This window comes from Macrobrachium nipponense, chromosome 27 (genome assembly GCF_015104395.2).
Source record: "Macrobrachium nipponense isolate FS-2020 chromosome 27, ASM1510439v2, whole genome shotgun sequence".
Classification (NCBI taxonomy): domain Eukaryota; kingdom Metazoa; phylum Arthropoda; class Malacostraca; order Decapoda; family Palaemonidae; genus Macrobrachium; species Macrobrachium nipponense.
This window is the reverse complement of record NC_087216.1, coordinates 8,049,737-8,074,810: the sequence shown is the minus strand read 5'-3', so window position 1 is coordinate 8,074,810 and position 25,074 is coordinate 8,049,737. Positions and strand designations below refer to the sequence as shown.

Genomic DNA, 25,074 nt, shown 5'->3' with positions numbered 1-25,074 from the left:
TCAGGAAAATAAGTAGAAAAATGCTCAAGAAGAAAATTTGAATGTTTTGCAGTGATACATTTCAAACTGTCAATATTTAACTCCTCTCTGATCATCAGCAACTATGGCAATACTGGGAAACATATCAAAAACATTCTCTTTCGATCCTATTATGGCCAGACCAGCAATTTTTTTTTAACCCTCATCTTATTTCTGACATTCGAAAAATTGAAGAATTTCTCCCTTGTAGGGACAAATTAAGCTGATTCAGAAGCAAAAATATGTCAGTCAAATAGGCTAACTTAGCATCCCAGTTAGTATCTTGAAACATATTTGACCCAATTGGGTTTTCTGTCTTTCAAAAACATTACTAACTCATTGAGTAGTTCAAAGACACGTGTTAAAACCTTACCTCACGAAAGCCATCTCACTTCTGGATGGTAGAGCAACCGATGGTGTTCACTCTCCATATCTTCACATAGTATTGTGCACAAACGTAATTGAGTACATTGGCCTTTACAAAAAAAAAAAACGTCCCAGCTTTAACAGATTCCAATAAAACATTGAGTTCCACATCCAATTTTTTAGTTGCTAACATTTCTCGATGAATCATAAAGTCTGTAGCTTTGCAGTTGAGGGCAACCTCCTTAACCTTTGCTGTGACACCTGAGTAACGACCTGTCATCACTGCCGCTCCGTCAGTGCATATACAAACACAAAATGCTCCCATTTAACCACCGTTTTTTACTACATAGTTATTCAAAGCTTCAAAATTTGCAGCACTGTAGTGTGATGACAGTTCATGGGTAAATAGCAATTCTTTCTTAAAGTCATCACTGTATTTATATCTTATATAAACAATTAAAATTGCGTTATTGTGATGCTTGTAGGTGCTTCAATAACTGATCCTCCACGTCTGCTCATTCACAAATCCTCCTCGTTACCATATTATTTGATAGGGACATTGTTTCAAATCTTAGTGAGAGATGACTCACCAAACATTTCAGCACATATATCTTTCACACATGGCATTATTAAGTCTCCTCCAATACTGTAAGGCTTTTTAGCTTTTGCAATGCGAAGTGGCACTTTGTAAGAAGCTCTCAATGCAGCCTGATTTGGAGAGACAAATTTCTGGAGGCTTTTTCTTTCACACTAAGTTCCTTAAGCTTTCTTTCAAAATATTCCTGAGGTTTCACTGCTAGTTCACTGTGATTTGTATTGAAATGTCTTTTTAGCTTGGACGGTTTCATTGCATCATTAGAAAGAATAATGCCACATAATATGTACTTGGGTTGGTTACATTCACCTACATTTATTTTAATAAACCCAGATTTCATATAAGAAGATTCAGTATAGCCAGTTTTTTTACTCTTTTAAGTTGGAGGCTCAGGTGTTCCTTCATCACGCTGTTCACTCATCTCATCACTGGCGGAGTGACCTGTAATGTTAGCTGTTGCGTTACATTCCGTTGCGCTGCCTTCATCATCATTAATACTATTAATCACGTGGCCATTATACAATTAATAGTCACACTCAATATATTTCAGATTTTAATATTATTTACTTATTTGAAATAAAAATATATGAAGTTAGTTTGAGATTATTATTTTTCTAAGATTATGAATAAAATTATTAGTATCGAGTAAAGCAATTTGGAAGACCAGCAAATCATACACCGCGGACCAGCACCGGTTCGCAGACCACAGGTAGGGGGCCACTGGTCTAAGACCAGAGTACCGTGTTCGTAACTTACCTTGTGACACGTAGTCATCTGCAGCAAAATGTGCTCGCTCACCTAAGTTCTGAGTTGCAAGTCATACAAACTTCAGGCTTGCTCCTTTTCCTAACAACGAAAGAGGATGTCAGCAACAGAAATTATGCATTTTCTATACAGAAAACTAAAAAACATAAATTCCTGGAAAACTCGGAATAGGACGAAAATATGTTTACGTATGATTGCTCTTGTTATAAGTATTTGCAGCTAAGGTACTTCAGTTTTCGGCGAAGTTTTGATATTCATAAAAAGATGTATTAAAGTCTATGGAGATAAAAAAAAATTCCCAAATGGATGATCCTTTTAATAAACTTTGACAATTTGAGACCTTACAAAAACTTTAAACACCTTATGACGAACGGTTTATAAAAAAAACTCTAAAACACCTTATGACGAACGGACAATTGAAAACGCGGCAACAATTATATAAACACCTTATGACGAAGGGACCATTGAAAAAGCGGCCGCAATTATATAAGGGCACAAAATCATAAACGAAAGACATTTTCCATCACATCTACTGAATTCCAGTGCTAGACTTCGCCAGCAAGCTTTTGAAATCGTCGTCGTCTACGAGTCCCGCCCCACGCTATATCCAATCAACCTTCCTCTGAAAGAATTTCAATTTAACCAACCAGCCGCCCATCTTCCGGAAACATGGGGTCCTTATCCAAGCCACAGAGGACCGCTAGTGGTAGAGGTTCCGCTTGTACTGGACGTACGGTCGCTCTCCAACTGTTGTTGGGTCTTGCAATAACCTGGTCTCTGCCACCCGTGTCCTCCGTCACAGATCAGCTCTTCGGCGCAGGTACCAAAGATATTGTAGCTACCACCGCACTCCTCACCTGTGCCCTGGAATGGGACGTATAATTCATTCTAACTGACGTCCCTTTCATGGGAAATTTGATATTTTCGGGGCTGTAGGTACTTTCTTTAAAAGTTAAAGAAAACGTTTTTCGCCTAAAATTTAGAATAGCAAGCATCGAAGACAAACTCTGCTTTGCAAGAAAATGCCTATTTGCATATGGTATTTTCAAGACAGCAAATACCTTATGTAAAGAATTTTAATAAGATTAAAACGGAAACTCATCATATCTAATACTGAGAGAAACTGAACAAACCTTGCGACATTCGTAGCAGCAACCACATTGCCTCTCTACTGCCCCCAAAGGGCAGTCAAGTGACTCGGGACTTGCACATCTGACTGTTTCACACGGGCGACAGGTCAGTCCAGAAACCCTGCAGAAAATAAATGAATGTGAAAACGAATAGATTAGTGAATAAATAGAAATAAAAGTGTATTTCAAGTTAATTTACCATTACTGGCATTGTAGCCTCTTCTGCTGACATTGGCCTTGAATAAGATCCAAATGTGCATCTTCCACGCTCACTCTTCCTCCTAAACATTTATTATTCTTTATTTTTTACGCATTAGTATAAACTTCGATTTCCTTTTAAGTCACAAATGAAATATATAATAACACTCCTGATGCTTGCTTTATTTATACTCTCATGCACGACTTTTTAAGTCACAAATGAAATATATAATAACACTCCAAGGCTTGCTTTACCTATACTTTTCATGCACGACTTCATCTGTTTAGACCCGGATGCAATATTTAGTGCGCAGTGACCTACAAGAGAATATAGAAAATACACAAAACATGACTCACGTGACAATTGCCAGGGAAATGCACAGCAGCAGCAGTATAAAGTGCGAAGCCATGACGAACAAAACACAACTTCCCACCGAACAGCACAGCAATGACTAAAATCAAGACCTTGACTAAACTGTCTTGCTCTCTCCGAGTCTTACCGGGAAGCCGTCAGGATAACAAATGGTAAGTTTGTGATGGAGGTTCTTTTTAAGGAGTTGAGTTGCCAGGCGAGATTGCCGTCCACGAAATAACAACCGAATGTTTATTTTTCGGGTGGAGCTCACGGTACGACCTGTGTGTCGACAACGGCGTCCAATTCGAGTAGGAATCGTACCTTTATTCGTGGGTTTTCTTCTTCTTGCAGACGCCATAGAGAATTTATTTTTAAAAAATGGTAACACCGTCTGTGCTTGGCAACTTTACCTTGGAGAAAATGCCTCTGGATCTTCCGGTTTCTTCCATAGTGGAGAAAGAATGGTTCATCTCCATTTCGTGGGACATGTGATTTAGATCATTATGGCATTCCCGCTACGCATTTCAAAATAAGAGCTCATTTTATGCTTTGGGGGCTCGGTTGCATGCATTGGCCCACATCAAATGCCAGCAGGAAGAGCCAAAAGACGTATGGCTTTTGTATACTTTAGCTTTATTATTACTCTGTTATGAAAGGCAAGAGATATTCGTTTCGTTAAGATAAGATTATATATATATATATATATATATATATATATATATATATATATATATATATATATCTCAAGGATATGTCATGTAAATATATACTCGTGTATATTATTTTTATTTATTTATACCTAACTAATATATTTATACTATATATATATATATATATATATATATATAGTATATATATATATATATATATATATATATATATATATATATATATATATATTGTATATATATATATATATATAATACAATATACGCAATGTTTAAATGAAAAATACTGCAAATAAAAAATTAATCTGAATGCATGGCTCCGACTGCCTTCTATTTAGACATTATCAAAAGCTCTCTCTCTCTTTCTACTGGTAGGATAGTATTGAAGGTGTTCAGTTGAAAGTATAACCAGTCAGGGTTTGTTTGCTAAACATCACAAGGCTAGAATATCTTTCTTGTTAGTTTCAGCAGCCATATTTAGACATTTTTTATTGTTTTTTTTTGTTTGGTCAGTTTACTGATATTCATAGATGTAGTTATATAACTGGAAAATAAAAATTCCCAAATTGATGATCCTTTTAATAAGTTTTTGACAATTTGAATGCTTTATGAATTGAAATACAAGCTGCAGTGAAATAAGGGTACACATAATAGTAAAAGATATTTTCAATCATATCTACTGAATTTCTAGCACTAAACTATATAGCAAGTCATTCTTTTGAGGTTGTCTTTCTTCAGACTAGGCGCTCCCATCCGGCTAGATCCATTCAACCTCCTCTGAAAGCAGGTTCACCAACTAACCCAACCCCCTTTTTCGGAAAAAAACACGGTCCTTAGCCAAGCCACAGAGGATTCTTACTATCGTCCGATAGGTTGCCAGGCCATGCAACGACCTGGTTTCTTTGTGCCGGACGCCCCGCGACAGATCAGCCCCTCTGCGCAGGTGCCAAAGATGTTGTAGGGGCCACCGCACTCTTCACCTTCGCCCTGGAATGAGTCGCGTAATATTCTAAGAGAATCGTTCCCTTTGCAAGAGAGATGTCCGTGGAAGAATGGGATATGTGATATTTCGGAGACAGCAGTTGCTTTCAATGAAAACATGTCTTCCTCAAGAATAAGAATAGCAAAAATATTATCCACAGAAACCGATTATTGCAAGAAAATACTCATTTGCATATACAGTTTTTAGTAAAGCAACTACCACCCTTACGTAAAAGGTTTTAATAGTAAAAATAAAGCGGAAAGTCTCGTTTCCAATACTGAGCAAGAGAATAAAACTAACCTTACGGCATTCATAGCAGCATCCGCACTGCTTCTCCACTGCCCCGTAAGTACAGTTCAGTGACTCGGGACTTGCACATCTGACTGTTTCACAAGTGGGGCAGGACAGCCCAGAAACGCTGTAAATAATAATAATGATAATGATTCAAGTAGATAACTGATATTGATTGTTATTTTGATTTTTTTTTTCTTTTATTAAAATGGCCTTCAGTAACATGTAGCATCTAATAATGGAAATTTGAGCCGAGTGTGTCAAGGAAATATGGTGACGATCGTTTACCCCTGCAAAGGCAGCAGTCGTGTCGCTTCCTACAGGACGAGTACAGGTCAATCTCACTCTATCTTTCCCTTTTCTCTTTTCCATCAGGTCTGTGGAAGCTATGGCAGTGAAAATATCTGACAAGTAGGCTTTTGTTTTTATAATATATATGTTTATAACGGACAGGGCGTTGATGACTTTCTCCAATCTGTCAGGCCAATGTGTATGTTCTGAAGCTATAATTCCAGCGTCGTTTAACAGTCCTAGTACTGTGTTCCGGTTTAAAATCAAAACCAGCGAAAAGATCAGGGATTAATCGTTAATATAGGACTTATCTTCACTCATTTTCCCCCTCTAACATTTATATTACTTTTCCCAGATAACATGAATTTCGAGTCTCCTCGTCAATGCAGATGAACTCAGATTAAGACTCCCACTGTTCATTCTATCTATACAAAGATTCACATGTTAAAGAAACTAATACATTTTATGCACATTGTTACTATTTAGAATCAGGATGAATTATGTAATGCATAAAATTTTCAAGTGAGAGACAGAGAGACAGAGAGAGCGAGTTTGACATATAGAAAGCATGACTCACGTGACAACCGCCAAGGAAATGCACAGCAGCAGCGCGAAGTACGAAGCCATGACGAAGAAAACGCAACTTCACTGAGCGCGTAATGAGTAATGACTAATGAGCCTGTATTGGTCTTTCCTAGCAGTCGTCTGAGCAACGAATGATGTTCGGATGACGGGGGAGACTTGTTTTAAGGTGTTGCGTTGACAGGTAAAGTAGTCGCCAATGAAACAATAATCGAATATTTATTTGGCGGTTTGAGTTCGCTGTACGGCGCTATGTGTAAACAATGGCTTCTAATTCGAGTAGGCGCCGTGTTATTGGTTCGTTGTTTTCTTCTTCAGGAGGACGCCAGTGAGAATTTATTTCAAAAATTGTGACAGTAATCTACGTCTGGCAACTTTGTTAATGAAAAAATTTGCTCTGGAACATCTAGTTTGTTCCGGAAAGGAATATAGTTGAACATCCGCATTTTTGAAAGTTGTTTTTGGCTCAGTTTTGTCATTTAACACAATGCCTTTCGAAAATGAGCTCTTTTGTTCTTTGACGTTCGCTTCACATGCATTTCACACACATCAAGTACGAGAATGAAAAAACCGAGATTACACTCTTGAATTTTATAGTCGTCCATAATGAAAAATTAATTATTCGCATTAGAGAAGTTTTGTGTTGTTTGCTAGAGACCTAATTAATCGTGACCTTGATGTATATCTTAACCTCGATGACGTTTCTCTTTTGGGTAATGTATTGTTGGAAGCGACGACACAAAATATTTTGAATGAGATTTTTTTTTATTAAATCTGGTTATATCTACCAACGTTTTCATTGAGAGGATTTTAAAGACATACATACGTGGCTCTATTATACACTTACTTTTATGTAATGATAACCTTGCAAACAGAATTTACCGGGTTGTCATGAGTTCGTATTTTGGTAGTTTTATCAAATATGTTTACGTTCCATTTGGGAGAATGATTGTTGGATCAGTATCCACCAAGGTCTCGCCCTGTTTACAACAAGCGTTATGTAGATGATTTATTTTTATTATGTTTTATCCAAAACCTTTATTTGTGAAATAGCAAAGAAAATTGTAACTAATAATTTTCAACTTGCAAATTTTCCAATTCTTTTTGTTTTTACCAAAAGCTTAATTTTTATGTTCTTAACATTTTACGGTTTGTAACACGGCGATAAAATTGTTCAAATGAAAATGACACCATATTTGTCGAGCCTCGCCGTGCTACGAATAGAACTTACAGCTGAGAGAAACTACAATAATTCGTTGGAGAGGAAACTTGAAGGAATTACTCTCTCTCATCTGTGGTGAACCAAATTGGCATCATCTATCTCTGGGTCAGGCTCGTCTTCCATTCCACCACTACTGATAGATAGATTGGTTATTGGCCCTAGGAAAAAGGCTGAACTGCTTCATCGAACTTTTGAAGATAAGCAGTCAGCTGACGATGTCCCTCTCCTTTATACTTGTCATCCTAACCATGTTCTTACAAAATTTGCATTTCACTCTAGGGATATTTGGAAAATTCTGGATAACCTTGATAGCTGGGGTGGAGAAGATCCTGATAGTTTTTTTTCCCTTTGTTTAAAAAAAAGTTTTTAGTGTATTGTCGCCCAAGATTATTAGATTATATAGGTTTTTTATGTTGACATAGTATCTTTGCGGATGAGCGCAAGCTTTGTGATTACCCTGCCTGTTCCAAAGAGTGACATGTCTGTAGATTACCGTAACTACAGCCGATCTCGTTTCTCCCATTTGCCCCCTAAATTTTGTTAAAAAACTTATTTTTAAGCTAATATTATATATATATACTATATCTATATCTATATCTATATCTATATCTATCTATCTATCTATCATCTATCTATCTATCTATCTATCTATCTATCTATCTATATATATATATATATATATATATATATATATATATATATATATATATAATATATATATATATATATATATCTAAAGGATTCTTAACTGATAGTCAATATGCTTACAGGAAGTAGTTAGGTACTTGCGATGCTCTTTAGACTTGACATGCCATCTGCAAGGGAACCTTGATAAGGGTTTTGAGTGCAGAGTAATTCAAATAGAACTTAGTGCTGGTTTCGATTTTGCAAATTCTAAGTCACTTATTTATAAACTTCAGAATTTTGATGTGGGTGGATATCTTTCAGGATTGCTTCAAGACTTCCTTACAGCTGGCACCAGCGAGTTGCTGTGGACGTGATCTTCAGTGAACCAAGACCCATTGTGTCTGGAGTTCCACAGGGCAGTGTTCTTGGTCCACCGTCATTTCTAGTAATACAGGTGCAAGTGATATGGTTGTTTGCTTGGAAAAACAAGATTGTTCAGTAAGCCAATGATACAACACTTGCGGGTTTAGTAAAGTCTCCACTTAGGAGACTTGAATTTGCTGTCACCTCCGTAATCGGGACATTGACAGGATCAGTGAGTTGAATATAAAATTAAGGCAAAGACCAATCACATGGGGACCTATGAGGTCATTCAGCGCTGATATGGAAATTCACAGTAAAAGGTTTGAAAGGTTCAACAGGAGGAAAACCAGCAGTTGCACTATGAATCAAGTATTAGGAGACGGTGGAAAGTAAAAAAAATGGAAGAAAGAGAATATGAAAGGAGGTACAGTGTAAGGAATGAAAGTGGTTGCAGCTAGGAGCGAAGGCACGCTGCAATGAACCTTAAAGTAATGCTTACAGTGCACTGCACGAGGTCCACTGACGGAACTACCCCCCTATGGAGTTGACCGGATCAGGAAATGGTGTAGTTGGTAGGATATGAGGCTGAACTCCAGTAAAAACAGAGACACTGTTGCATTAGCAATCTCGTACAGATATCCCAGTCCATCCTCCCCTTACAAAATTTGCATCTAGTTTGTTCCGGAAAGGAATATAGTTGAACATCCGCATTTTTTAAAGTTGTTTTTGGCTCAGTTTTGTCATTTAACACAATGCCTTTCGAAAATGAGCTCTTTTGTTCTTTGACGTTCGCTCACATGCATTTCACACACATCAAGTACGAGAATGAAAAACCGAGATACACTCTTGAATTTTATAGTCGTCCATAATGAAAAATTAATTATTCGCATTAGAGAAGTTTTGTGTTGTTTGCTAGAGACCTAATTAATCGTGACCTTGATGTATATCTTAACCTCGATGACGTTTCTCTTTTGGGTAATGTATTGTTGGAAGCGACGACACAAAATATTTTGAATGAGATTTTTTTTTATTAAATCTGGTTATATCTACCAACGTTTTCATTGAGAGGATTTTAAAGACATACATACGTGGCTCTATGATACACTTACTTTTATGTAATGATAACCTTGCAAACAGAATTTACCGGGTTGTCATGAGTTCGTATTTTGGTACTGTTTTATCAAATATGTTTACGTTCCATTTGGGAGAATGATTGTTGGATCAGTATCCACCAAGGTCTCGCCCTGTTTACAACAAGCGTTATGTAGATGATTTATTTTTATTATGTTTTATCCACAACCTTTATTTGTGAAATAGCAAAGAAAATTGTAACTAATAATTTTCAACTTGCAATTCCAATTCTTGTTTTACCAAAGCTTAATTTTTATGTTTCTTAACATTTTACGGTTTGTAACACGGCGATAAAATTGTTCAAATGAAAATGACACCATATTTGTCGAGCCTCGCCGTGCTACGAATAGAACTTACAGCTGAGAGAAACTACAATAATTCGTTGGAGAGGAAACTTGAAGGAATTACTCTCTCTCATCTGTGTGAACCAAATTGGCATCATCTATCTCTGGGTCAGGCTCGTCTTCCATTCACCACTACTGGACAGATAGATTGGTTATTGGCCCCAGCAAACAAAAAGGCTGAACTGCTTCATCGAACTTTTGAAGATAAGCAGTCAGCTGACGATGTCCTCTCCTTTATACTTGTCATCCTAAACCTGTTCTTACAAAATTTGCATTTCACTCTAGGGATATTTGGAAAATTCTGGATAACCTTGATAGCTGGGGTGGAGAAGATCCTGATAGTTTTTTTCCCTTTGTTTAAAAAAAAAGTTTTTAGTGTATTGTCGCCCAAGATTATTAGATTATATAGGTTTTTATGGTTGACATAGTATCTTTGCGGATGAGCGCAAGCTTTTGTGATACCCTGCCTGTTCCAAAGAGTGACATGTCTGTAGATTACCGTAACTACAGCCCGATCTCGTTTCTCCCTTTGCCCCCTAAATTTGTTACTTATTTTTAAGAATATATATATATCATATCATATCTATATCTATATCTATATCTATCTATATATCTATCTATCTATCTATCTATCTATCTATCTATCTATCTATACTATCTATCTATATATATATATATATATATATATATATATAAATCATATTATATATATATATCTAAAGGATTTCTTAACTGATAGTCAATATGCTTACAGGAAGTAGTTAGGTACTTGCGATGCTCTTTTTTAGACTTGACATGCCATCTGCAAGGGAACCTTGATAAGGGTTTTGAGTGCAGAGTAATTCAAATAGAACTTAGTGCTGGTTTCGATTTTGCAATTCTAAGTCACTTATTATAAACTTCAGAATTTTGATGTGGGTGGATATCTTTCAGGATTGCTTCAAGACTTCCTTACAGCTGGCACCAGCGAGTTGCTGTGGACGTGATCTTCAGTGAACCAAGACCCATTGTGTCTGGAGTTCCACAGGGCAGTGTTCTTGGTCCACCGTCATTTCTCAGTAATACAGGTGCAAGTGATATGGTTGTTTGCTTGGAAAACAAGATTGTTCAGTAAGCAATGATACAACACTTGCGGGTTTAGTAAAGTCTCCACTTAGGAGACTTGAATTTGCTGTCATCCGTAATCGGGACATTGCGGATCAGTGAGTTGAATATAAAATTAAGGCCAAAGACCAATCATGGGACCTATGAGGTCATTCAGCGCTGATATGGAAATTCACAGTAAAAGGTTGAAAGGTTCAACAGGAAGGCAAACCAGGCAGGTTGCCACTATGAATCAAGTATTAGGAGACGGTGGAAAGTAAAATGGAAGAAAGAGAATATGAAAGGAGGTACAGTGTAAGGAATGAAAGTGGTTGCAGCTAGGAGCCGAAGGCACGCTGCAATGAACCTTAAGTAATGCTTACAGTGCACTGCACGAGGTCCACTGACGGAACTACCCCCCTATGGAGTGACGGATCAGGAAATGGTGTAGTTGGTAGGATATGAGGCTGAACTCCAGTAAAAACAGAGACACTGTTGATTAGCAGATCTCGTACAGATATCCCAGTCCATCCTCCCCTTCAGGTGGATAGAGCCTTGCTGAATGAGTCTGAAGCTTTAATTACTCTAGGTGTAACGTTTGACACATCTATCTTTTGAGAAACATCTAATGAAAGTTTCAGCAAGTGTCACACGAAAGAGTATTGTTCGTAAGGCTTCATGTATTTATCACAGTGATAAAATCAATACAACACTTTAGATTGTTTTCCTTTACCAGAATACTGTTCTCTGGTGTGTAGATGTTCTGCTTTTGCCAAAGATTTATCTCTTTTAGATAGAGCATTTATGACTTGGACCATCGACTGATGGTCACTTGTTTTCACTTTTTTAAATGAGATCTTTCATACTCACAATTGATCCCTGATCGACTTTATCTGCCGAGAGCAACCAGATTGGCTGAATAGCAGCAGCACAAATATGCAGTAAATGTACCTCAATGTCGAACTTCTCAGTTCCAGAGGTCCTTTATTCCTCCACACACGTTGGACTGGCACAGCCTCCCAGAGGGAATCGTGCACTTGGAACTCCAGAAGTTTAAGCGAACATCCAGTGCATTACTCCCCTAATACTATTTTTATTTTTCTCGTATTTTGATACATTTTTATCTTTATCTGTTTATTAAGTTATTATTTTTTTAATTTTTTTTCTTTTTTAATAATGCGGTATCTCTTCTTTCTGTATTTCCCCCTACTTCCTGTTATTTCTTCCTAATGAACAAATTATTCTTTGGAAGCTTGAATTTCAAGTCAGTGTCGCCTGTGGGCTTGTTCCATATGAATAGGTTTCATCTACAGAATAATATAGTATATATATATATATATATATATATATATATATATATATATATATATATATGTGTGTGTGTGTGTGTGTGTGTGTGTGTGTATGGTGTTTTCAGCTGTTTTTTTTTAGGATAAGTTATGTTTGTAGTTACAAGCCCTTATCCATCCTGGCTGTGCAACTCATCGTATTTGACCAACCCTCAGGCATTCATAACTCTCTAAAGGGGCATAATGTATTATTCGAGAAATCAGACTCGCCGGTCCAGTTGGTGAATTCAGTTCATAGCCATTGATGAATATGTATATGTACGCACACACAATCTTCACGTTACATGCGATCGTATAAGATTATATATATATATATTATATATATATATATATATATATATATATATATATATATATATATATATATATATATTTGCATATATATATTCATATGTATATGAATAACTTGATCACGAAGTATATAAAACGTGATGCTATGTATAAATAAAGGTTTTTTGCCACGAAGGAAAAAAATGAAAAAGCGAGATAGCCAAGTACTTTCGGTTGCTCTTTCAGTTTTTTCCTTCGTGGCAAAAAACCTTTATTTATACATATGTATATATATAGAAAGTACTTAAAATTGGTTTGCGTAAACGACAGTTTGGATCAGAATGCTTTGAGGTGATTTGGTTTCGTAGAAAGAACGAAGGACAAGGTTGACCTCGAGAATGTATGATCTAGCAAGTGTTATGAGAGAGGAGAGGAAAAGATGTTGTCATGATATCCAGAATTCTTGGGCGAGTTGCGAAGTTTGTGTAGATGCGCTGCCGATAATCCTTATGTATAGGTGTATTGAAGCAACTAACTTTCTGGTAGTTTCCCGTAAGGACGTTTATCTGGAGTTGAGTAGGAGTTGAAGTAAATAACTTCAGAAGTTCTCGTGGGAATTTCAACCTTTGAGCCCATAGCTTTTCAGGTTTGTTATGTGCAATATATTTCTCATATTTGGGATAGTCAATTAATTATTCAAGGTTTTCTGGACTTGTTTTTAGAACTGTAAAATTCTGTAGGTTCAAAGTGTGTGAGGAATCTAAGAACATGTAAAAATATAAAGATAAGTGACCTAAATTGCATAGATCCCAGAGATTTTCATTGCTGGGACATGTCGTATTAGTTGGCATTGCAAGAAAAAGACACAGTAATTCCCACTGCAAGCACAGGCTCTATTGCCAGGTCATGTAGGAAATACTTCATTCAATAGTATTGCTGACAAATACCAATTGCCTGTAAAAAGTTCTGGTTTAAAAGAACAGAAAACGAAGGAGATAAAGTACATATAAGGATTCAGAGGTGGAAGTGGGCAGAAGTACATTGTTGCACAAAAAGATAGTTCGAGAGGTTGGCCAGCAAGACTGAAGACAAGAAGCGGGAATGAAGGTAAAGTAATTGGCTAAAAAGCGTGGGTGTAGTTAGAGGCGGACGATGCTCTTCAAACTCGCTTCAATAATTGGATCACGTGAGGCACTGATGGCACTAACCCCTTTACGAAGTTTGCAAGCTTTTTATTTTCCGTTTCAGTTCCAAATCAGTACAATCACAGAATTTCTTTTGAAGTAGATGATTCACCCACGTGGAGTCATTTACTGTACATCAAGTAATTTGAGAAAGCTGCAATACAGTTTGAAAGTTCCTTTTCTATTTCTTCTCTCCACTGGTAAGGAAAAGTATTAGATGTTGTGAAAATGATTGATGATGCTTTTATTAAGTTTTGACAATTTAAAACCTAATGACAACTTTTAATACCTAATAAATAACAAATTTGGATATCTTATGACCAGCTGGTAACTAAAACATTAGCCACTGTGAAATAAGGTTACTACAAATCATAAATGAGACCCATGTACCATTTTATTTACTGAATTCCAGAGCAAGAGAAGCCCAAAAATCTTTTGAAGTCATCTTTTTATAGAATCCACGGCTCCACTCTGCTAGCTCCAGTCAAGCTTCTCTGAAAGCAAGTTCACCCACCACTTGAGAATTCTTACTACCGTCCTTTAGTTAGCTCGGTCACGCAACGACCTGGTCTCTCCATACCGCAACCTCTGTAACAGGTCAGCTTTTCTGCGCAGGTGCCAAAGACGTCTAACTGGCCACCGCACTCTTCACCTTCACCCTGGAATGAGTCGTATAATGTATCATAAGAAAGTCAGAAAGTCGTTACTTGCAAGAGAAATGTCTGTGGAAGAATGGGACACGTGACAGTTCCGATCCAGCTGCTACTTTCAAGGAAAACTTTTCTTTTTCAAGAATAAGAATATCAAGAATCTGAGCCAAAGAAATTATTTATTGCAATAAAATACCCATTTGCATGTAAGATTTTCAGGATAGCAACTACCACCGATGTGTAAAATTTTTAATAGTAAAACTAAAAAGAAGTCTCTCCTCCAATCCTGAGGAAGAGATGAAACTAACCTTAAGACATTCATAGCAGCACCTACACGGGTTCATTACTGTCCCGTAAGGGCATGTAAGTCTCTCGGGACCTCCCCCACATTTGACCTGTCGACAATCCCGACACCTGCTAATGAGCCTTCCAGGAACGCTGCAAATAATAAAAGTGATTAATATTAGCTAACCGATATTGACGGCTATTGTAGACCCTGCCGACAGATGGCCTTGAATAAGACGTAATAGAGGACAATGAACCCGAGACAGCCAAGGAAATTCTGGTGGTGTTGATTTTTCTTAACATTTCTCTGCAAAGCCAATTGTGTCACTTCCTACAGGTCAATCTCACTCTGTCTTTCCCTTTTCTCTTTTCAGTCAGGTCTGGGTAAGGTAGGTCAGTGAAACTGTCTTACTGACAGGTCGGTCTTTGTTTTGAGAATAACTGTCTTTTTTATAACAGTCGGGGAGCTGATGACTTTCTCTAATCTGTCAGGCCAATGTGTTTGGTCTTGAGGGTATTTCTATATAAGCATTCCGCATCGTTCGTCCCCGCGAATATGAAAGCCACCAGGAATTGGGGCGTCAAATGTATTTCGCCGTGTTTAGTACGAGTCCCTGGGGGCTAATTACAGTCGTCCGAAAAAATATTACTTAAAATTTTTGTTCAGGAGGTAAAACTGCATAGAGAAACCGCAACTGCCATAGTCTAGGCTGTCGCCGAATAGTAATGTATAGATCTACCTTCTTAAGCTATAATTCCAGCGTCATTTAACAGACTTAGTATTGTGTTCCGTTTTAAAATTAAAAGCCAGCGAAAGCTCTTCACCTAGTACATAACAAGATCAGGGATTAATTCGTTAATATAGACTTATCTTCACTAATTTTCCTTCTCTCACATTTACTTTACTTTCCCTATTAACATGAAGTTTGAGAGTCTTCAAGTCAATTCAGATGAACTAAATATTAGACTCCCTCTGTTCATTTTACCTATACAAAGATTCTCATGTTACCTAAAGAAACTAATACATTTATGCACATTGTTACCATTTAGGATCAGGATGAATAAAATTTGCAAGTGAGAGAAAAAGAGAGAGTGAGTGAGTTTGGCATAAAAAAGGCATGACTCACGTGGCAACCGCCAAGGAAATGCACAGCAGCAGCGTGAAGTACGAAGCCATGGCGAAGAAAACGCAAATTCAATGAGCACGTAATACTAATGGGCCTCTCCTGGTCTTGCCTAGATGTCGTCTGAGTAGCGATTTATGTATAGGTCACGGGTGACGGGAGAGACTTGTTTTAAGGTGTTGCGTTGACAGGCGAAGTGGTCGCCAATGAAATAACAATCGAATATTTATTTGTCAGTTGGAGTTTGCCTGACGACGTTATGTGTAAATAATGACTTCTAATCCGGGTAGACATCGTGGTCGTATTCATGGTTTTCTTCTTCATGAAGACGCCAGTGAGAATTTATTTTAAAAATTGTGACAGTAATATACGTCTGGTAACTTTTTAACAGAGAAAATTGCTCCGGAACATTTGGTTTGTTCCGGAAAAGAATTTACATGATGGACATCCGTTCTTTTGAAAGTTGTTTGGCTGTTTTGTCATTTAACACAATGCATTTCGAAAATGAGCTCTTTTGTGCTTTGACGTTCGCTCACATGCATTTCACACACATCAGGCACCAGAATCAAAACCCCGAGATAAACATTTAAATTTTAGATTCGTCTATAATGGAAAAATTAGTTATTCGTTTCACTGAGAGAAGATTTGTATCCTTTGCTGGAGACCTAATTAATCGAGACCTTGATGTATATCTTAACCTCGATGACGCTTCTCTTGATACTGATGTACCGTTGGAAGCGACGATACAAATTATTTTGTTTAAGAATTTTTTTTTTTTCATTAAATCTGGTTAGCTCAACCAAGGTTTTATTGTGGGGGGGGGGGGGGGGGGGGGCGAAATTTAAAAAGGCTTATATACGTGGCTCTATTATATACTGACTTTTATTGAATGGTAACCTTACACACACACATTTGACTCGGTTACCAAGGGTTCTTCACTAGATCCTGTTTTAGCAAATATTTTTATGGCCCTTTGGAGGAAAATTTCTTGGATCAGAGTCCACCAAGGTCTCTCCCTGTTTACAACAAACTTTACATAGATGATTCCTTTGTTTCTCATTTTCAAAACATGGTTGTTTCTGAGCAAAGTTTAGAGTTTCTGAAAACGAGAACTGCTTGCGCTTTTTTTTAATAGCTAGTCCTGACCAACATTTCTCTAGTTCTGTAGTCTCCTCCTCCTTTTAATTTTCAAGTTACTAAGCACTGTTACTTTATTGCATAGAGCCTTTCTCTGGATTTCACTTGTACAGTGGAACGTGAAATGTCTTAGAATTGGACTTGAATGGAATATTTTTGTATCCAAAAACCGTTATTTGTGAAATAGCTTAAAGGAAAATTGTAACTAATAACTTTTGCAAAGTTGCAATTCCCAATCTTGTTTTACCAAAGCTTAATTTTTATGTTTCTTGACATTTTACGGTTTGTAACACGGCGATAAAATCGTTCAAATGAAAATGACACCATATTTGTCGAGTCTCGCCGTGCTACGAATAGAACTTACAGCTGAGAAAAACTACAATAATTCCTTGAAGAGGAAACTTGAAGGAATTACTCTCTCATCTGTGGTGAACCAAATTGCCATTATCTATCTCTGGGTCAGGCTCGTCTTCCATTCCACAACTACTGATAGATAATTGTAGATTGGTTACCGGCCCTAGGAAAAAGGCTGAACTGCTTCATCGAGCTTTTGAAGATAAGCAATCAGCTGACGATGTCCCTCTCCTTTATACTTGTCATCCTAAACCTGTTTTTACAAAATTTGCATTTCACTCTAGGGATATTTGGAAAATTCTGGATAACTTGATAGCTGGGGTGGAGAAGATCCTAATAGTTTCTCCCTTTGTAAAAAAAAGTTTTTAGTGTATTGTCGCCCAAGATTATTAGATTATATAGGTTTTTTATGTCGACATAGTATCTTTGCGGATGAGCGCAAGCTTAATACTACCCTGCCTGTTCCAAAGAGTAACATGTCTGTAGATTACCGTAACTACAGGCCAATCTCGTTTCTCCCTGTGCCCTCTAAAGTTGCTAAAAAAAACTTATTGTTAAGCCACTATATATATATATATATATATATATATATATATTATATATATATATATATATATATATATATATATATACATACTATATGTAGAATCTAAAGGAATCTTAACTGATAGTCAATATGCATACAGGAAGTAGTTAGGTACTTGCGATGCTCTTCTAGACTTGACATGCCATCTGCAAGGGAACCTTGATAAGGGTTTTGAGTGCAGAGTAATTCAAATAGAACTTAGTGCTGGTTTCGATTTGCAAATCATAAGTCACTTATTTATAAACTTCAGAATTTTGATGTGGGTGGATATCTTTCAGGATTGCTTCAAGACTTCCTTACAGCTGGCACCAGCGAGTTGCTGTGGACGTGATCTTCAGTGAACCAAGACCCATTGTGTCTGGAGTTCCACAGGGCAGTGTTCTTGGTCCACCGTTATTTTTAGTAATACAGGTGCAAGTGATATGGTTGTTTGCTTGGAAAACAAGATTGTTCAGTAAGCCAATGATACAACACTTGTGGGTTTAGTAAAGTCTCCACTTAGGAGACTTGAAACTGCTGTCATCCGTAACCGGGACATTGACAGGATCAGTTGAGTTGAATATAAAATTAAGGCCAAAGGCCAATCACTGGGACCTATGAGGTCATTCAGCGCTGAAATAGAAATTGACAGTAAAAGGTTTGAAAGGTTTAACAGGAGGAAAACCTGGCAGTTGCACTATGAATCAAGTATGAGGAGAGGGTGGAAAGTAAAATGGAAGAAAGAGAATAAGAAAGGAGGTACAGTATGAGGAATGAAAGTGGTTGCAGGTAGGGGCCGAAGGCACGCTGCAAAAAACCTCAAATAAGGCCTACAGTGCACTGCACGAGGTCTTCTTACGGAACCAGACCCCTACGGAGTTGACCGGATCAGGAAATGGTGTAGTCCGGTAAGGTATGAGGCCAGTAAAATGAAGACATTGTTGATTAGCAGATCTCGTACAGATATCCCAGTTCATCCTCCCCTTCAGGTGGATGGAGCCTTGCTGAATGAGTCTGAAGCTTTAATTACTCTAGGTGTAACGTTTGACACATCTATCTTTGAAGAAACATCTAATGAAAGTTTCAGCAAATGCCACACGAAAGTGAGGTATTGGTCGTAAGGCTTCATGTACTTATCACAGTGATAAAATCAATACAACCACTTTAGATTATTTGTTTTTCCTTAACTAGAATACTGTTCTCTGGTATATAGATGTTCTGCTTCTGCTAGAGATTGAACTCTTTTAGACAGAGCAGTTATGACTTGGACCATAGACTGATGGTCACTTGTTTTCACTTTTTTAAATGAGATCTTTCATACTCACAATTGATCCCTGATCCCACTTTATCTGCCGAGAGCAACTAGATTGGCTGAATAGCAGCAGCACAAATATGCAGTTAATGTGCCTCAATGTCGAACTTCTCAGTTCCAGAGGTCCTTTATTCCTCCACACACGTTGGACTGGCACAGCCTCCCAGAGGGAATCCTGCACTTGGAACTCCAGGTCAAGCGAATATCCAGTGCATTACTCCCCTAATACTATTTTTATTTTTCTCGTATTTTGATATATTTGTATCTTTTATCAGTTTCTTAATTTATTATTTTTTCTTTTTTTAATAAGCGTTATCTCTTCTTTCTGTATTTCCCCTTACTTCCTGTTATTTCTTACTAATGAACAAATTATTCTTTGGAAGCTTGAATTTTCAAGTCAGTGGCTCATGGTGGAGTGGGTAAAAGCTTCACTGACGTTCCTGGATTTGTATGGTGTCCTATCTTCTCGCGCCTGGGCGCCGCAAATTCATTATCGCTAATCAAATTCCCTTCGTTAAGCATATATGAAAATATATTAATTACGAGATAGAGTGAATTAGATATTAAAGGACATTTGTAGCTCGATGTATATATATATATATATATATATATATATATATATATATATATATATATATATGTGTGTGTGTGTGTGTGTGTGTGTGTGTGTGTATGGGTGTTTTCAGCTTTTTTTAGGATAAGTTATGTCTGTAGTTACAAGCCCTTATCCATCCTGGCTGTGCAACTCATCGTATTTGACCAACCCTCAGGGGGGGCCCCCATCATAACTCTCTAAACAGGGGCATAATGTATTATTCGAGAAATCAGACTCGCTGGTCCCAGTTGGTGAATTCAGTTCATTAGCCATTGATGAATATGTATATGTACGCACACACAATCTTCACGTTACATGCGATCGTCTAAGATCATATATATATATATATATATATATAATATATATATATATATATATTATATATATATATATATATATATATTTTGCATATATATATTCATATGTATATGAATAACTTGATCACGAAGTATATAAAACGTGATGCTATGTATAAATAAAGGTTTTTTGCCACGAAGGAAAAAAATGAAAAAGCGAGATAGCCAAGTACTTTCGGTTGCTCTTTCAGTTTTTTCCTTCGTGGAAAAAACACCTTTATACATATGTATATATATAGAAAGTACTTAAAATTGGTTTGCGTAAACGACAGTTTGGATCAGAATGCTTTGAGGTGATTTGGTTTCGTAGAAAGAACGAAGGACAAGGTTGACCTCGAGAATGTATGATCTAGCAAGTGTTATGAGAGAGGAGAGGAAAAGATGTTGTCATGATATCCAGAATTCTTGGGCGAGTTGCGAAGTTTGTGTAGATGCGCTGCCGATAATCCTTATGTATAGGTGTATTGAAGCAACTAACTTTCTGGTAGTTTCCCGTAAGGACGTTTATCTGGAGTTGAGTAGGTGAAGTATAACTTCAGAAGTCTAGTGGGAATTTAACCTTTGCCATAGCTTTTCAGGTTATGTGCAATATATTTCTCATATTTGGGATAGTCAATTAATTATTCAAGGTTTTCTGGACTTGTTTTTAGAACTGTAAAATTCTGTAGGTTCAAAGTGTGTGAGGAATCTAAGAACATGTAAAAATATAAAGATAAGTGACCTAAATTGCGTAGATCCCAGAGATTTTCATTGCTGGGACATGTCGTATTAGTTGGCATTGCAAGAAAAAGACACAGTAATTCCCACTGCAAGCACAGGCTCTATTGCCAGGTCATGTAGGAAATACTTCATTCAATAGTATTGCTGACAAATACCAATTACCTGTAAAAAGTTCTGGTTTAAAAGAACAGAAAACGAAGGAGATAAAGTACATATAAGGATTCAGAGGTGGAAGTGGGGGAGAAGTACATTGTTGCACAAAAAGATAGTTCGAGAGGTTGGCCAGCAAGACTGAAGACAAGAAGCGGGAATGAAGGTAAAGTAATTGGCTAAAAAGCGTGGGTGTAGTTAGAGGCGGACGATGCTCTTCAAACTCGCTTCAATAATCGTATCACGTGAGGCACTGATGGCACTAACCCCTTTACGAAGTTTGCAAGCTTTTTATTGTCCGTTTCAGTTCCAAATCGGTACAATCATAGAAGTTCTTTTGAAGTAGATGATTCACCCACGTGGAGTCATTTACTATACATGAAGTCATTTGAGAAAGTGCCAATGTAGTTTGAAAGTTCCTTTTCTATTTCTTCTCTCCACTGGTAAGGAAAAGTATTAGATGCTGTGAACATGGTTGATGATGCTTTTAAGTTTTGACAATTTAAAACCTAATGACAACTTTTAATACCTGATAACAAATTTGGATATCTTATGACCAGCTGGTAACTAAAACAGCAGCCACTGTGAAATAAGGCTTCAACAAATAATAAATGAGACCCATCTTCCATTTTATTTACAGAATTCCAGAGTAAAAGTCGCCAAAAATCCTTTGAAGCCATCTTCGTATAGAATCCACGGCTCCACTCAGCTAGCTCCAATCAAGCTTCTCTGAAAGCAAGTTCACCAACCACTTGAGAATTCTTACTACCGTCCTTTAGTTAGCTTGGTCACGCAACGACCGTCGTAACAGATCAGCTCTTCTGCGCAGGTGCCAAAGAAGTCTAAGTGGCCACCGCACTTTCACCTTCGCCCTGGAATGAGTCATACAATGTATCTTAAAGTCGTTCCAAGCAAGAGAAATGTTCGTGGAAGAATGGGACATGTGACATTTCCGATCCAGCTGCTACTTTCAGGGTAAACATTTCTTCTTTAAGAATAAGAATATCAAGAATCTGAGCCAAAGAAATGACTTATTGCAATAAAATACCCATTTGCATTTAAGATTTTCAGGATAACAACTACCCCATGTGTAAAAAGTTTTAATGGTAAAACTAAAAAGAAGAGTCTCGCTTCCATTTCTGAGGAAGAGATGAAACTAACCTTAAGACATTCAGAGCAGCACGTACACGGGTTCATTACTGTCCCGTAAGTGCAGTTACGTGTCTCGGGACCTCCCCCACATTTGACCAGTCGACAATCCTGGCAAATGAACCGTTCAGAAACGTTGCAAATAATAAAAATAAAAGTAATTTATATTAGCTAACTGATATTGACGGTTATTGTAGACTTTACCCCTGCTGACAGATGGCCTTGAATAAGATGTAATAGAGGACAATTAACCCGAGACAGCCAAGGAAATCCTGGAGGTGTTGATTTTTTTAAACATTTTTCAGCGAAGGCAATTATGTCACTTCCTACAGCTAAATCTCACCTCACTCTGTCTTTCCCTTTTCTCTTTTCAGTCAGGTCTTTGTTTTGAGAATAACTTTTTTTTTATAATAGTCGGGGAGCTGATGACTTCCTCTAATCTGTCAGGGCAATGTATTTGTTCTTAAGCTACAATTCCAGCGTCATTTAAGTCTTAGTACTGTGTTCCGGTTTAAAATTAAGACCCAGCGAAAGCTCTTCACCCAGTACATAACAAGATCATGGGATAATTTCGTTAATATAGACTTATCTTCACTAATTTTTCCCATTCTAACGTTTATATTACTTTCCTATTAATATGAAGTTTGAGTCTTCTTTTCCAAGTCAATTCAGATGAACTAAATATTAAGACTCCCACTGTTCATTTTACCTATTCAAAGATTCTTATGTTACTTAACTAATAAATTGTATTGGGCCACATTATTACCATTTAGGATCAGGATGAATTATTATGTAATGCATAAAATTGCAAGTGAGAAACTGACAGAGAGTAAGTTTGACACATAAAAAGCATGACTCACGTGACAACCGCAAAGGAAATGCACAGCAGCAGCGTGAAGTACGAAGCCATGACGAAGAAAACGCAACTTCAATGAGCACTTTAATCAGTAATGACTAATGAGCCTGTACTAGCAGTCGTCTGAGCAACGAATGATGTGTGAGTGACTGGAGACTTCTTTTAAGGTGTTGCGTTGACAGGTGAGGTGGTCGCCAATGAAATAATAATCGAATAATATTTATTTGTTGGTTTCAGTTCGCGGTACCCCCTCGATATGGGACCACCTTGACGTGGTGAGGGGGCTCTTGACCCCAGGAATTAGTTTCCTGGGTTTGAGTCCAAGAGTCTCATATTTTTTTGTATATTTTCATTTGGAGTAATATTGTGGAATTTTCCACTTTCAGTAAAATTTATTGGACCTGACCGAATGGGAAAAGATATCATAGCTGGGATTGGGTTTATATCTGAAGCTAAATAGTGGGAGCTGTGGTAGGATCATCAACTACCCAATAATGTTCGGACCTGAGAGATATCAGATTGATAACTCAAGGGCGGAACTATTCTTCAGGGCTGGACCACGGATTCCAGGGGGTCTAGGTCCTGGGGATAGGATTCTCGGCATTCTTTCCGGTTTGCCCATAACATGGTTAGTAGGGTGGGGGATGATTGTATTCTTGTAATATTCTCAGTCCTAGCAAGCGGGTTTGGCTTACACTTGCGCCACTCTAACCATGTTGTGCCATCCCCAGTGGGGTAGGGTAGGGACGCGGACATTTGGGAGTCGGCTCTCACTTGTGCCATTGGTGGAAGAATAAACTTTATGAAAGGCTGATGATATTTTTTTAATATTTTCAGGTTTAATTTTTCTCTTTTTTTTTTAATATAAAGCTTTTATGACTAGTAACCACAAGGATTCTAGTACCCCTGGTCCTTTTGATGATGATTTGGCACTGATGACGACCCGTGACATGAACTTGACCGTGGATATGGAATGCTCCACGTGTGGTATACCTCTCAGGGTAGTCATCACAAATTGAAAAGATACCATTGTGGGAACACAGTGGATAGTTTGAGGGTGTTGCATGTAAAGCATATTCCCTTGGAATGTGACTATGAGACGCTCTCTGCTTCGTTTGGTAGTTATGGCAAAATAGAAGAATTGAGGATGAAACTACGATGAAAGTGAGAAAAAAATGGGAGGCATGGCTGACTTTTGAAAAACATGAAGCTGCACTCAAAGCCAGCAGCAGTATCAATAACATAACAATTTGTAAAAAGATTGTCAAGGGAGCACTGACCGACAGGGCCCCTAAAAATATGGATATTTACAGACCATCACAATGGGTACAAGTGGCTCAGCCAAATTTGAATGACGACGACACTTTTGAAAGAACACCAAAACCTCCAATGTGGTTGGTAGTAACTGCTAGGGAGGAAAATTATAATTACTACAAATTTGGCAGATACATCCAAAAAAAGGTTGGCTGTATTGACATGGGGAACATCTCAAGGTTTGGCAAAGGCAGTGTCCTAATTCATGCTAAATCAAAGACACAGTCATACATGCTGACAATGAAGAAATTCGAGAAAGATGATATGATAAAAGAAATTAGACCACACATGAATTTAGTTATGGTAAAGGAGTGGTATTTGATAGAGACCTTTGTGAACTGAACAGAAAGAGAAAATATTAGAAATCAGTCCAACTTCTGTATGGAAGATAAAAAAACAAAAAGGTTCCAAAGGCAAATATGGTCATTTTAACGTTTGAGGACTCTGATGTACCATCTTACATCAATTTTGGAAACGAAAGGGTCAAAGTCAAACCATTTTTATCCAAACCTCTGCAGTGCTACAACTGTCTTCAATATGGCCATCCATCCGCAAGATTCCTGTAAAAACGATAAAGTTTGTAATAATTGCTCGGCTCCTGAACATGGTCCTTGTTCGAAACATCCAAAATGTATTAACTGTGAAGAGAATCATACCCCATTCAATAAAAGTGCAGCCAATATAAACATGAAG

The 25,074-nt window shown here is 37.4% G+C and overlaps 2 protein-coding genes and 1 long non-coding RNA gene across 3 annotated transcripts in view; 1 reads left to right on the top strand and 2 right to left on the bottom strand.

Moving 5' to 3' along the window:
• LOC135200786 (single insulin-like growth factor-binding domain protein-2) overlaps positions 1-25,074 on the top strand; it is a 115,139-nt gene that overhangs the window by 17,847 nt on the left and 72,218 nt on the right. The gene's annotated exons all lie outside the window — the stretch shown is intronic.
• LOC135200538 (uncharacterized) lies at positions 4,670-6,379 on the bottom strand. The gene is made up of 3 exons (XR_010311305.1): positions 6,237-6,379; positions 5,378-5,495; positions 4,670-5,082 (listed from the first exon to the last, which is right to left on the bottom strand). It is a non-coding gene; the product is annotated as an uncharacterized LOC135200538 (long non-coding RNA).
• LOC135200784 (venom protein 302-like) overlaps positions 14,044-25,074 on the bottom strand; it is a 35,040-nt gene continuing 24,009 nt past the window's right edge. The window contains exon 3 of the transcript XR_010311361.1: positions 14,044-14,473. The gene's annotated coding sequence lies outside the window, so the exon portion shown is untranslated. The remainder of the gene's footprint in view (positions 14,474-25,074) is intronic.